This window comes from Macaca fascicularis, chromosome 14 (genome assembly GCF_037993035.2).
Source record: "Macaca fascicularis isolate 582-1 chromosome 14, T2T-MFA8v1.1".
NCBI classification, from domain to species: domain Eukaryota; kingdom Metazoa; phylum Chordata; class Mammalia; order Primates; family Cercopithecidae; genus Macaca; species Macaca fascicularis.
This window is the reverse complement of record NC_088388.1, coordinates 74290152-74304071: the sequence shown is the minus strand read 5'-3', so window position 1 is coordinate 74304071 and position 13920 is coordinate 74290152. Positions and strand designations below refer to the sequence as shown.

The following is a 13920-nucleotide window of genomic DNA, read 5'->3' as shown; positions in this document are numbered from 1 at the left end:
CACTGGCCCACCCAGGGAAAAAGTAGGGGCAGATCCAGGGCACACTCCTCCCAAACATATGGGCATCATAGCTGACTGAACCCTTTCCACATGCCAGGCAGGGCGCCCCATTTCCCCCAAGCTGACTATACCTCCAGTGCGCTTTCGTGCACATACCTTCTCCTGCTTTGTCTGCCCAGGCCCACCTTATAACCTCAACCCCAGAGTTGCCCTCCTCTATCACCAGGCACATGGCAGGTCTTTTATGTGACCTGTGTAGTCCCCTGACACACCCATAGGATGGCCCTTGAGGCAGGAAAGGTGTCAGTTTCACCTGTGTCCTCCAGTGCCTGGAACAAGGCTTCCCACTGACTACACCAAATCGTGTAATAGTGTAAGGCAGGCACTATTGCCGCCCACCTGCCCCCTCACAAATAAGGAAACAGAGACTCAGCCTTGTGAGGTGAAGTGACTAAAGTCATTGGGCTGGAGAGTGGCGGCAGAGCCAGGATTCAGACCTGGGCCCAGCTATCTCTGAAGCCAGCTCTCTCCATGCTGCCTCCCCTAGCATGGAGACTAGTCATTTTATGACTATTCTTAATGCTCTTCCAAAGAACAAGATTTAAAAAATAAAATAAAACAACAATATAAACCCAGCACTTTGGGAGGCCGAGGTGGGTGCATCACCTGAGATTAGGAGTTCAAGACTAGCCTGGCTAACAAGGCAAAACCTCATCTCTACTAAAAATACAGAAATTAGCTGGGCATGGTGGTGCATGCCTGTAGTCCCAGCTACTGGGGAGACTGAGGCAGAGGAATTGTTTGAACCTAGGAGGTGGAGGTTGCAGTGAGCCTAGGTTGTGTCACTGTACCCAAGCCTGGGCAAAGAGTGAGACTTGATCTCAAAAATAAAAAATAAAAATAAAAACAAAATAAAAGGAAACATTCATTACCATATGGATATATTAGATTTTCATTTTTTGTTTGTTTGTTTTGAGAAAGAGTCTCACTCTGTTGCCCAGGCTGGAGTGCAGTGGCGCAATCTCAGCTCACCATAACCTCCACCTCCTGGGTTCAAGCGATTCTTCTGCCTCGGCCTCCCTAGTAGCTGGGATTACAGGTGCACACCACCATGCCTAGCTAATTTTTGTATTTTTAGTAGAGACGGGGTTTCACCATGTTGGTCAGGCTAGTCTCGAACTCCTGACCTCAGGTGATCCAGCCGCCTTGGCCTCCCACCCAAAGTGCTGGAATTACAGGCATAAGCCACCACACTGAGTCAGAGTAACCACCAAACAGTGGTTACTTATCACACAATACTGTGTGATAAAAACCTGAACCAAACAGTGAATCAGGATGACTATTCTTCCTGGTATGTTGAGGGTAAACCAGTGAGCAAAAGATCCACCTCCTTTGGCACCCACCCCCTCTGGCAGGAAAGTGGCCCTATTGCTGTGCTATGCTTCCCCGGAAGCTCCCTCTAAAAAGCAAAAAAGTCCTTAATTAAAGGCCAGCTCTACCTTCTCTCCAGGCAATTGAGGGCTCAAAGCGCCGAGCTCTCCTGCTCACCACACTAAGGGCTGTTGAGAATTGGCTGGCTGCAGTTGTAGTCAGTGGCCTGCCAGTGAGGGCAGGATGCATACATCACAGTGGACTCCCTGCTCTGTGGACAGAGACCCAGTTGTACCTGGGCAGGCTGAGTGGTTAGCACAAGCACTGGACTAGGCAGCAGAGGCATGGCTTCATTTGAATTTCAAAGCTACTGGGCCTCCATCTACTTCTTTGTGAAAATGAGGGTTTGGGATCACATAAGTCATTCCAATCCACAGACTCATGTTACTTGTTCTCCAATTGGAAGTTAGGATCTTGACATTCTAAATTTTTTTTTTTAAATTCGAGACCAATTTATTCTCAAATTTTGCAGACACAAATATTATCCTTGAAGTACATTAAACAAATCTTTTAATTCACTTCATCCTGTATTTTATTTTTTATTTAAAAAAATTTTTTAACCTTTTTTTCCCCTACCACCACTGCTGCCACTCATCGTGTATTTTAAAATAACTTTTATCCATATTGATTTTTCTCCATTGGGGATAAAAACCAAAATAAAAGATAACCCAAATACGGTTAAAAAATGTTTAGGATCTTGGGTTCCAGGCAGTTCAAAAACTCTGTCAAAAGGTTATATTTACCACCAGATTGCCACAATGGCATAACAAAGTAAGAATTAGGACACTGAAATGGGTGGGGTGGTCCTGCCAGCTGGATCACATGGCCACCTACCCAGAGAGTCTGGGGCCAGGGGCAGCAGGTGGCCCAATGGCAGCCTGCCCATCCCTGGAATGAAAGCAAGAAAGCAGAGCCAAAGCTTCAGCTGTGTGGCCTTAGGGGTGGGGCAGACTTGTGGAAAACCAGGCTGCAAACACCCTGGTTGCTGGTGGTCCTGGAGGGGTGGAGCCCGTATCTCCACCTCTTATATCTGACCAGTTGCATGGCACAGTGGGGAGGTAGGCCCACTTCCTTCCTGGCCTCTAGATCTTGATCTGGGCCGAGGCTGGGCAGCAGGGTCATTTTGGCCAATGCTCATACAGTAAGCTGATCTCCATAGGTTAACAATCACCTTCCTTCCCAAGACCCCAGCATCCCCTTACAGGTGTACTTTCCGGTGGCAATATCCTGCAGCTGGGGCACACCATCAGCAGCTGGGGCACACCATCAGCAGTTGAGTCCCCTGGGACAAGCAGCACCTCAGAAAGCAAGGGCCTGGGGCTGTGGCTCTGGGAAGGGGCCAGGAGACCAGCCAATGTTTCTCACCTCCCAGGCTCAAGTGATCCTCCCACCTCAGCCTCCCAGTAGCTGAGACTACAGGCATGTGCCACCAAGTCTGACTAGTCTTTAAATTTGTGTGTGTGTGTATGTGATGGAGTCTCGCTCTGTCGCCAAGGCTGGAGTGCAGTGGCGCGATCTCGGCCCACCGTAACCTCTGCCTCCCGGGTTCACGCCATTCTCCTGCCTCAGTCCCCCAACTAGCTGGGACTACAGGTGCCCGCCACCATGCCCAGCTAATTTTTTTTGTATTTTTAGTAGAGACAGGGTTTCACCTTGTTAGCCAGGATGGTCTCAATCTCCTGACCTCGTGATCTGCCTGGCTCAGCCTCCCAAAGTACAGGGATTACAGGCGTGAGCAACCATGCCCGGCCTAAATTTTTTTAGAGATGGAGTCTGGCTATGTTGCCCAGGTTGATCTTGAACCCCTGAGCTCAAAGGATTCTCCCGTTTTGGCCCCCCAAAGTGCTGGGATAACAGATGTGAGCCACCATACCCTGCCAATATTTCTTAAAGCCTAAGAAAAATCAACAACTCCCCCTAAGATGTACTGCACGGGTTAAACTTGTAAAATGAAGTTAGTAATGAAATGTGTCCACTATAAGGGATGTCAGGAGATTAAATGTTTACAGAAAGCTCAGGGCATATAACAATTATCTTCTCACCATGGTCATGCTTACGCTATAAATGTAGCTTTGGTTAATAACAGAGAGTCATACCAATCTGGGTATTATAAGGACAAAAAAAAAAAGAGAGAATGGTTTGGTAGATAAAACATTATCAAACTCTAACGTCCCTGAGGAGAACAGTAAGAAAAACAATCTCTGAGGTTGAAACTATTAACTCTCTACGATACTTCAATGTTTTCCTGTCTCATGTTGGCAGGCCCTACTTTGAAATACAACAGCTGCATTTATACACAGCAACATCAGATATCAGAAATAATCACTAGATGGATGCCTGTAATCCCAGCACTTTGGGAGCCCGAGGTGGGCGGATCACCAGAGGTTGGGAGTTCGAAACCAGCCTGGCCAACATGGTGAAACCCCGTCTCTACTAAAAATACAAAAATTAGCCAGGTGTGCTAGTGCATACCTGTAATCCCAGCTACTAGGGAGGCTGAGGCATGAGAATCACTTGAACCCAGAAGGCGAAGGTTGCAGTGAGCCGAGATCATGCCACTGCACTCCAGCCTAGGTGACAGAATGAGACTTCACCTCAAACAAACAAAAAAAATTAGAAATAATCAAGATGGAAAATGGAACAAGGCACACAGTAAAAGGCCAAATTCACCATTGTAAAATGGGGATGATTATCTGCCCAGCTATGCCCACCTTTCAGTAGAAGCAGAAAGCATGGCACCTGTGGTCAGGGTACATATAGTTGGGATGGGGAGAATCCAATATCATGAATTTAGCTATTAAAATCCAAGAGGATATGCTTAAGTAGTGGTAATAGTAACAGCTAGCACTAATTGGGCACTTGCTGTAATAGGTCAGGCATTGTGTTAAGCACTCTACATGCAGATGACCAAAGGGAGGCACAGGGAGGTAACTGATGTGCTGGGGCCCATACTGCTAAGTTGTATACCTGGTGCTGAATCCAAACTGTCCAGCTTGAAGAGCTGGGCTCTTTTTTATTTTTCTCTTAGCCATGTTTTCCTTTGTTGTCCAAATTTTCCACAATGAGTGTTGATGTCTTTTTTTTTTTTTGACAAAGTATCGCTCTGTCACCCAGGCTGGAGTACAGTGGCACGATCTCGACTCACTGCAACCTCTGCCTCCTGGGTTCAAGCAATTCTCATGCCTCAGCCTCCCGAGTAGCTGGGATTACAGGCATATGCCACCACACCACTCCCGGCTAAATTTTTTTTTTTTTCTTTTAGTAAATTTTACTTTTAATACAGAGTGAAAGAAAATAAAAACTTAATAGGCTAAAACAAGTCAAACACCCATTCTACACAGATAAAAACCTTCACAAAGGTCAACGGAAGTAATCCAGAGCTGAAACTGAATTGTGCAGATTTTCAATGGTCATCAAAGTCATGTAACACAAACAAAAGTCAATTATATGTACACACTCAACAAGCCCTCTAAGAAATGTGCCCCAAGAAGCATTAACCTTTGTTTTGTGCCATCCTGAAGACTCGCACATTTTATTTTTCAGATAGCTTAACATTTTTAATAGAGTGTGCTCTCTACCATGCGGTAATGCTTTGGTACTATTCATACGGGGTCTCGCCTGTCCTAAAGACCTGCCATTTCCCAAAGAGGAGCTTCTGATTCTGCTTTAGAAGTTTTACATAAATTAAAATCTTTATCAAATATTAATATGAAGGGAGGCACAGGATGCAACATATATAGTCAAGTTACCTCTGTATATTTAGAAATTACTTTCTCCTCCAAGGTATTTGCAACAGAAAGCTCAATCTGTCCTGCTTAATAATCAGTAGTACAGGTTTGAATCATCAGAAGCTTGGCAAGACCTTAATATTTCAGAATTATCAACAACTACCTCTAGGGGCAAGTCCATGTTACTGAGTTATGACAAATTTATTATCGTGAGGGAAAACAAGAGTAGCCAGCCATCTTAAAAAATGCCCCAACCACTGCTTCTCAATACAGAAAGACTAAAAACTACATACAGTTTATCATACAACAAATCCCATCTCTGTCCCCTGAAATTCCCCTAGTTTCATTCATTAGAAGGGGATTAAAAGAAAAAAAAAAAAGACTTAAAGAGCACTTTACAGCAGCATTCAGCTTTCCTATGAAATACTCAGCATCTTAAATATTACGTACAACTCTTTTTTTAGTAAGCTAGACACTGGCTTCAGAGTTTGTGGGACTGGGGGAAATCAACCCATTCAAAACTACTCTAGAAATTGTCTTTTGGCAGAATAGCAGATATCCAAGTTAAAACTAGGAGGGTCATTTGAGACCAGCCTCGCCAACGTGGTGAAACCCCATCTCTACAAAAACTAAAAAATTAGCTGGGTCTGGTGGTGGGCACCTATAAACCCAGTTACTTGGGAGGCTGAGGCAGGAGAATCACTTGAACCCGGGAGGCGGAAGTTGCAGTGAGCTAAGATCACGCCACTGCACTCCAGCCGAGGCAACAAGAGCAAGACTCCATCTCAAAAAAAAAAAAAAACCAAAAACAAAACAGAGGGTCAGTTTGTTGCTTTGTGGTCTTTTCAAAATTTAGATTTTTTTTTTTTTTTTTTGTTCCCCTTCTACATAAAAACCTGTCACCACTCCTGAGTGGAGATGGGCAGGGGCTCTGGCCCCTGCTCCTCTGGCTTCTCGGCAGCTGCTTTCTTATTGCTGCAGCAAGGCTTGAAGAGATGTGTGTCAATGAGGACTTTCCCAAAACGGCCTTTATAGATGATCCCACAACATATCTTCTGTCTTTTCCAGTATGTGAGATCTAAAAAGGAAAAAACTGGTGTTCTATTAGAACCAGAAGCCATCTCTGTATCTGAGCCGTCATCTGACTGGTTACTGTAACAAGGAGATTCAGCTGGGGAGGCACTTGAGGTGGTACTGTGAGCATCAGAATTATGACGTTTAAATTCCTTCTGCAGTTTACTGATCTGGTTGCTTTTTATCCTGTTCCCAGATAGAGTTTTCACTTTCTTTGGTTTCAATGTAGTCTTTAGACTGGGTCCAGCCCTTACATCTACCACATGATTCCAGTTTTTTTTTGATCCTGCTGGCAACTTCTTCCATCTTTTCACAAGCAGGACACAGGCATTGCAGATGTCTCCTGAACGAGTCTCATGCAATCCAAAACAGCTCTGGAAGTCCTTTTCATAGTGTTTACTGTCAGTGAATTGAGAACTGGAGGACTTAGCTCTGCAAATACAGCAGCCCTCTATACTTCGGTACATCTTTGGCTTGTGAAAACTAAACATCTTTTCCTCTGGGCAATAGTCTTCCAAAAGCAGCCGTTCCACACTCAATAACGTCCCTGAGGTGCGGAGTGCACGCCAGGACAGTCCCCCTCAAGCACTCCCTCCTCCTCAACTGCCTTGTCTAGAAAGATTGTCTCCTGCAGTTCTGCAGTTGCTACCGCTGGCCGAGAAGGTGTAGATTCCGCTTTCCTTTTTTTTTGTTTTTTTTTGAGACGGAGTCTCGCTCTGTCGCCCAGGCTGGAGTGCAGTGGCACAGTATCGGCTCACCACAAGCTCCGCCTCCCGGGTTCAAGAGATTCTCCTGCCTCAGCCTTCCGAGTAGCTGGGATTACAGGCGCCCACCACCACACCCGGCTAATTTTTGTATTTTTAGTAGAGATGGGGTTTCACCATCTTGGCCAGGCTGGTCTTGAACTCCTGACCTCGTGATCCACCTGCCTCGGCCTCCCAACGTGCTTGGATTACAGGCGTGAGCCACCGTGCCCAGCTAAATTTTGTATTTTTAGTAGAGATGGGGTTTCACCATGTTGGCCAGGCTGTTTTCGAACTTCTGGCCTCTACTGATCCACCAGCCTAGGCCTCTCAAAGTGCTGGTGTGAGCCACCACACTCCGCCATAGCTGGGCTCTTAGCTGTTATAACGTCTCCAAACAGAGGTAATATACTAGATGATAAACACTAGAGAAGAAACACAGAAACACGTATTAATAGTTACATCTCCTTTAATTCCCACAACAGCCCTATGAGATAACTGAGGATCAGAAAGGTCCAAGGTCACCCACTCAATGAATCAGTGCTGGTGCCAGAATTTGATCCCAGGTCTCTGATTGCAATGCTCAGCTTCTCCCCACATCTCAAGTCTCCTTAGTAAAAGCACTGCAGAGGAAGGTGTTCCCACTCGCCTCACCACCACAGCAGCACTGAGATACTCATAGCCTTTGCTTCATTTCCCAGGTAACAGTGTGGAGCATGGCTGACTGGAGGTGGTGAGCTGGGTGGGGTCTGTGGCTGAAATTTCTTGGACCTCCCCTTGGGGGTGAGGTCACAGATGCAGGTAGCAGGCTCCAGAGTATCACATTACGCTGTGGGCTTCAGCAGCCTTGCCAGCCCAGATTCTGTCTGGGAGTGGACCCCCAAAAAACCCTTTATCCACTGTCCTCTCACATACATTGTGCTTCTCCTGGTTCTCTACGCTAACGGTGGTGGTTCCATCCCTGACTCTGGCTCACCCTTTGGGTCTATCCCCAAGAGCTCACATTACTAGCAGGTGTTCTCTTTGACTGATGGGCAAGCTCATCAGTTAAGCAGCTCCCAGCTCCCAGTCTGTCACCAGCTGCCAGGAAACCTCAAGACTAGAGCCTAACTCCTCAGAGCCTGACAGTAACCTTTTTTTTTTTTTTTTTTTTGAGACGGCCATCTCAGCTCACTGCAAGCTCCATCTCCTGGCTTCACGCCATTCTCCTGCTTCAGCCTCTGGAGTAGCTGGGACTACAGGTGCCCACCACCACACCCGGCTAATTTTTTGTATTTTTAGTAGAGAAAGGGTTTCACCCTGTCAGCCAGGATGGTCTCGATTTCCTGACCTCGTGATCCGCCCACCTCGGCCTCCTGAAGTGCTGGGATTACAGATGTGAGCCACCGCGCCTAGCCAACAGTAACCTTTGATGAGAAGTCAATGAAAGGCGTCAGCCCTTGTCTCCATGTTGCCAATAGCCATATTTCTACCAGTGGGTTTCAAGGACAATTTCACAATGCCACAAAGCATCAACACCTTACCTAGTTGGGGGAGAAGTGCATGGAGTAAGGCACTGGGCTGGGCCTCATTTCCACTGTAGAAGCCAAAGCTATGTTTTTCAACAGCTGGGTCAGACACCAGGCTTGGCCAATCAGATGCTCTCACCCACAACTTTAAACCTCACAGTGACACAAAGAAAAAGGGACAGGTGAAAAATCATTCACTGGGAGAGTCTGGTGATGACATCCTAGACCAGACTGCTTTTCAGTCATAACCTTGGCTGTGTTCCCTGATGTCAGCCTCCCTAGATCTCATTTCAGAGCTGAGTTTTCCAGGCTTCTCATAGATTCTGAGTTACCTGAGATCCTTCCAATAAAGTTCTGTGCTGCTTGTTAGCCAGTTTCTCCTTTTGCTTGCAGATACAATACCTAACGTGCTGTGGACAGCATCCAGCTCAGAGGGTTCTTGCCTCCAATGTGGCAGTCTTCTCTAAAATCCTGTTGTGATGAGGTTACCCTGAGGGGGCAGGCCTCTTTCTAAAATGGCTTCTGAACAAATTGTGCATTAAGCTGCCAGTATTGTCATACTTAAGGTAATAGCATCTGGGAAAAGATAAAAATACACACACACTCAGTTGTGTATACATGGAGTGTCTCTCTTTAAGAATATACAAGAAAGGCCGGGCGCGGTGGCTCACGCCTGTTAATTCCAGCACTTTACAGCACTTTGGAAGGCCGATGGGCAGATCACAAGGTCAGGAGATTGAGACCATCCTGGCTAATATGGTGAAACCCCATCTCTACTAAAAATACAAAAAATTAGCCAGGCCTGGTGGCGGGCACCTGCAGTCCCAGCTACTCAGGAGGCTGAGGCAGAATGGTGTGAAGCCGGGAGGCGGAGCCTACGGTGAGCTGAGATCACACCACTACACTCCTGCCTGGGTGACAGGGAGACTCCGTCTCAAAAAAATATATACAAGAAACAGTGGAGAGCGCCTCTGCAGAGGGTGAGCTCAGCAGTGGGAGAGGGGTTCTTTTCTGTACTCTAGAATTTTTACCATGTTTATGAATAGACTAACTTGTTTTAAAATATTATTTGGGGGCCGGGCGCGGTGGCTCAAGCCTGTAATCCCAGCACTTTGGGAGGCCGAGACGGGCGGATCACAAGGTCAGGAGATCGAGACCATCCTGGCTAACACGGCGAAACCCTGTCTCTACTAAAAACACAAAAAATTAGCCGGGCGAGGTGGCGGTTGCCTGTGGTCCCAGCTACTCGGGAGGCTGAGGCAGGAGAATGGCGTGAACCCGGGAGGCGGAGCTTGCAGTGAGCTGAGATCTGGCCACTGCACTCCAGCCTGGGCGACAGAGCGAGACTCCGTCTCAAAAAATAAAATAAAATAAAATAAAATAAAATAAAATAAAATATTATTTGGAACACATGTAATTTTTTTTTTTTTTTGAGACGGAGTCTTGCTGTGTCACCCAGGCTGGAGTGCAATGGCCAGATCTCGGCTCACTGCAAGCTCCGCCTCCCGGGTTCACGCCATTCTCCTGCCTCAGCCTCCCGAGTAGCTGGGACTACAGGCAACCGCCACCTCGCCCGGCTAGTTTTTTTTTGTATTTTTTATTAGAGACGGGGTTTCACCGTGTTAGCCAGGATGGTCTCGATCTCCTGACCTCGTGATCCGCCCGTCTCGGCCTCCCAAAGTGCTGGGATTACAGGCTTGAGCCACCGCGCCCGGCCAACACATGTAATTTTCACAAGTTAAAAAAAAAACAGGATGGGCATGGTGGCTCATGCCTGTAATCCCAGCACTCTGGGAGGCTGAGGCGGGCGGATCACTTGAGGCCAGAAGTTCAAGACCAGCCTGGCTAATATGGTGAAACCCCATCTCTACAAAAAATTACAAAAACTAACTGGGTATGGTGGCGTGTGCCTCATACAGCCTCTTGAGGCTGAGGCACAAGAATCACTTGCCTGGGAGGCAGAGGTTGCAGTGAGCTGAGATCACGCCACTGCACTCCAGCCTGGGCAATAGCGTGAGACTCTGTCTCAGGAAAAATAAAATAAAAATAAAAACACATAGACTAGTGTCATCTTTATTTCACTGGTAATCAGATTTTATATCTGAAGCCCTGACAGAAAGAAAATGACTCTCGAGCTTTCCTGTGACCCCTGGCCCTCAGCCTTGGCTCCTTTGGTCTGAGCCTCCTACTCTCCTGCAGAGAACATCCAATTACTTTGGGATCACTGATGGGGTGGAGGATGGGAGAGCTGGCAGGGTGATGGGTGGTGGCAGGAGTCCCTGAGGGCAGTATGTACCCCCATCTGCATGTTCAATGCCTCTTCTTGCCCTCTTCTTCCAAACCCTATTTTCAACTGGGAAGGAACAGAGGGAAGTAGTGATAGCCTTGGCTTGAAGAACATTCAGGAGAGCTGTAAGTAAGCAAATCTCTCCTCATTCATCAAGCCCCAACTGTGGAAGTAGGAAAGATGGAGTTGCAGAGAGGTCCAGCCAGGAAAGGCAATAGAGTCCATGACAAGAGCCAAGCCAGTGCCACAATACCTCCTTAAAGGCCCTATCTCCAAATAGTCGTGCTGGAGGTTAGGGCTTCAACATCACAATTTGGGGGGACATAAATCAGGCCATAACAGCAAAAGCCAGATCAGGGAAGATTTCACAAAGGCAAATTTCAACTGAGTTCTACTGGAGTCAGTCACAAGGGTGCAAGCAGTGTAAACAGCCAGGTACACGGCCGGGCGCGGTGGCTCAAGCCTGTAATCCCAGCACTTTGGGAGGCCGAGACAAGAGGATCACGAGGTCAGGAGATTGAGACCATCCTGGCTAACACGGTGAAACCCCGTCTCTACTAAAAAATACAAAAAACTAGCCAGGCGCGGTGGCGGGCGCCTGTAGTCCCAGCTACTCGGGAGGCTGAGGCAGGAGAATGGCGTGAACCCGGGAGGCGGAGCTTGTAGTGAGCTGAGCTCACGCCGCTGCACTCCAGCCTGGGTGATAGAACAAGACTCAAAAATAAAATAAAAATACTTGCTAGTACTTTTTATTATACTGTCTAGGGAGGCAATTACTTTAAAAATCAAGGTAAATGCCAAGCACAGAGGCTCATACCTGTATTCCCAGCACTTTGGGAGGCCAAGGCAGGCAGATCACTCGAGGTCAAGAGTTTGAAACCAGACTGGGCAACATGGTGAAACCCCATCTCTACTAAAAAAATATAAATTAGCCAGAGGTGGTGGCACATGCCTATAGTCCCAGCTACCTGGGAGGTTGAAGTGGGAGGATGGCTTGAGCTCAGGAGGTAGTTTGCAGTGAAACTGTGCCACTGCCACTGCACTCCAGCCTGGGCAATAGAGCCAGACCCTGTCTCAAATACTCTAGTTACCAAGTGCTCACCTGAGCTCTACGTTTGTCTTATGTCATTTTCTGAAAAAGATGTAAAAGACTAGGCTGGGTACAGTGGCTCATGCCTGTAATCCCAGTACTTTGGGAGGCGGATCACTTGAGGTCGAGTTCGAGACCAGCCTGGCCAACATGGTGAAACCCCACCTCTACTAAAAATAAAAAAATTGGCCAGGCATGATGGCGGGCATCTATAATCACAGCTACTTGGGAGGCTGAGGCTGTAGTTAGCTGAGATTGTGCCACTGCACTCCAGCCTGGGTGACAGAGTAAGACTGTCTCAAAAAGAAAAAAAAAAAACCCTCCCATTCAGCCTCCTAAAGATTATAGGCATGAGCAACTGCACCCGGCCTCCTTCTTAGATACAAGGAAGGGGGCAAATCTGGGGGTCTTTTTTTTTTTTTAAGACAGGGATGGAGTGTGGTGGCACAATTATGGCTCACTGCCACCCTCCACCTCCCAGGATCAAGCCATCCTCTCACCTCAGCCTCCATATCTGGCAAATTTTTAAAATCTCTTCATAGAGACAGGGTTTCACCATGTTGTCCAGGCTGGCCTGGAACTTCTGGGCTCAAGTGATCCACCTGCCGTGGCCTCCCAAAGTGCTGGGATTACAGGTGTGAGTCACCATAGCCAGACACATTTTGGTATTTTTAAATGGTTACACAGGGGTGTTCACTTTGATAATTCAGTAATCTATACACTAATAATCTTCATATTTTTGTCACAATTTTTATTTCTAAGCTGTTACTCCTACTGCATATTGCCTTTATCACAGCACCACCTAGTGGTAATTAGCAGCACTTTCTCCTAAATAATTCAGTAATCTATATGCTAATAATCTACATACTTTTCTGTCACAATTCATTACGTTTCTTTCTTTCTCCTTAAGCTATTACTCTTACTGCACATTTCCTTTGTTAACAGCAACACCTAGTGGGAACTAACAGCACTACCTTCTCCTACCAGCTGAACTTCCAAGTGGACTCAAGAAAACTCATGAGGAATTTAAAAGATCACCTAATCTAAAGTACAGGGCAGTACAGTCTTAACCTGTTTCCAGTACTTAATGATTTGCAGATGTTCAAATAAGTTCAACTGGCTGTGCAGTGGCTCATGCCTATAATTCCAGCACTCTGGAAGGCCGAGGTGCTTGGCCTCACTTGAGGTGAGTTGAGACCAGTCTGGCCAATATGGGGAAACCCCAACTCTACTAAAAATACAAAAATTAGCTGGACATGGTGACGGGTGCCTGTAATCCCAGCTAGTCGGGAGGCTGAGGCTGGAGAATCACTTGAACCTGGGAGGCAGAGGTTGCAGTAAGCTGATATAGCACCATTGCATTCCAGCCTGGTAGACGAGAAAAACTCCACCTCAAAAAAAAAAAAAGACAGGAATCTGTATAACCATCCAAGTCTCTTTCAACAAGGTGAGGGAGGGGCAGCACATCTGCAAGATGAAGTTCTGGAGATTGATGCAGAATAAGAATATACAGGCCGGGCGCGGTGGCTCAAGCCTGTAATCCCAGCACTTTGGGAGGCCGAGACGGGCGGATCACGAGGTCAGGAGATCGAGACCAGCCTGGCTAACACGGTGAAACTACTAAAAAATACAAAAAATACAAAAAGCTAGCCAGCGAGGTGGCGGGCGCCTGTAGTCCCAGCTACTCGGGAGGCTGAGGCAGGAGAATGGCGTGAACCCGGGAGGCGGAGCTTGCAGTGAGCCGAGATCGCGCCACTGCACTCCAGCCTGGGCGACAAGAGACTCCGTCTCAAAAAAAAAAAAAAAAGAATATACAGCAGTCTTCCTGCAGTACCAATGATTGGTTCCATGACCCCCTTCAAATACCAAAATCTCCAGATGCTCAAATTCCTTATACAAAATGGTAGAGTATTTACACCTAAGATAACCTAGGCACATCCTTAAGACTTTAAATCTTCACTGGATTACTTTTAATATCTAATGTACGTGCTACAGACAGCTGTTACACTGCAGTGTACAAGAAAGTGACAACATAAGAAAATATTTTGAAAACAAGTCT

General features: G+C 46.8%; 1 pseudogene; it reads right to left on the bottom strand.

The window, feature by feature from the left end:
* Positions 1-5954: 5954 nt before the first annotated feature.
* Positions 5955-6907, bottom strand: LOC102122680 (SIN3-HDAC complex-associated factor pseudogene; annotated as a pseudogene).
* Positions 6908-13920: the final 7013 nt, after the last annotated feature.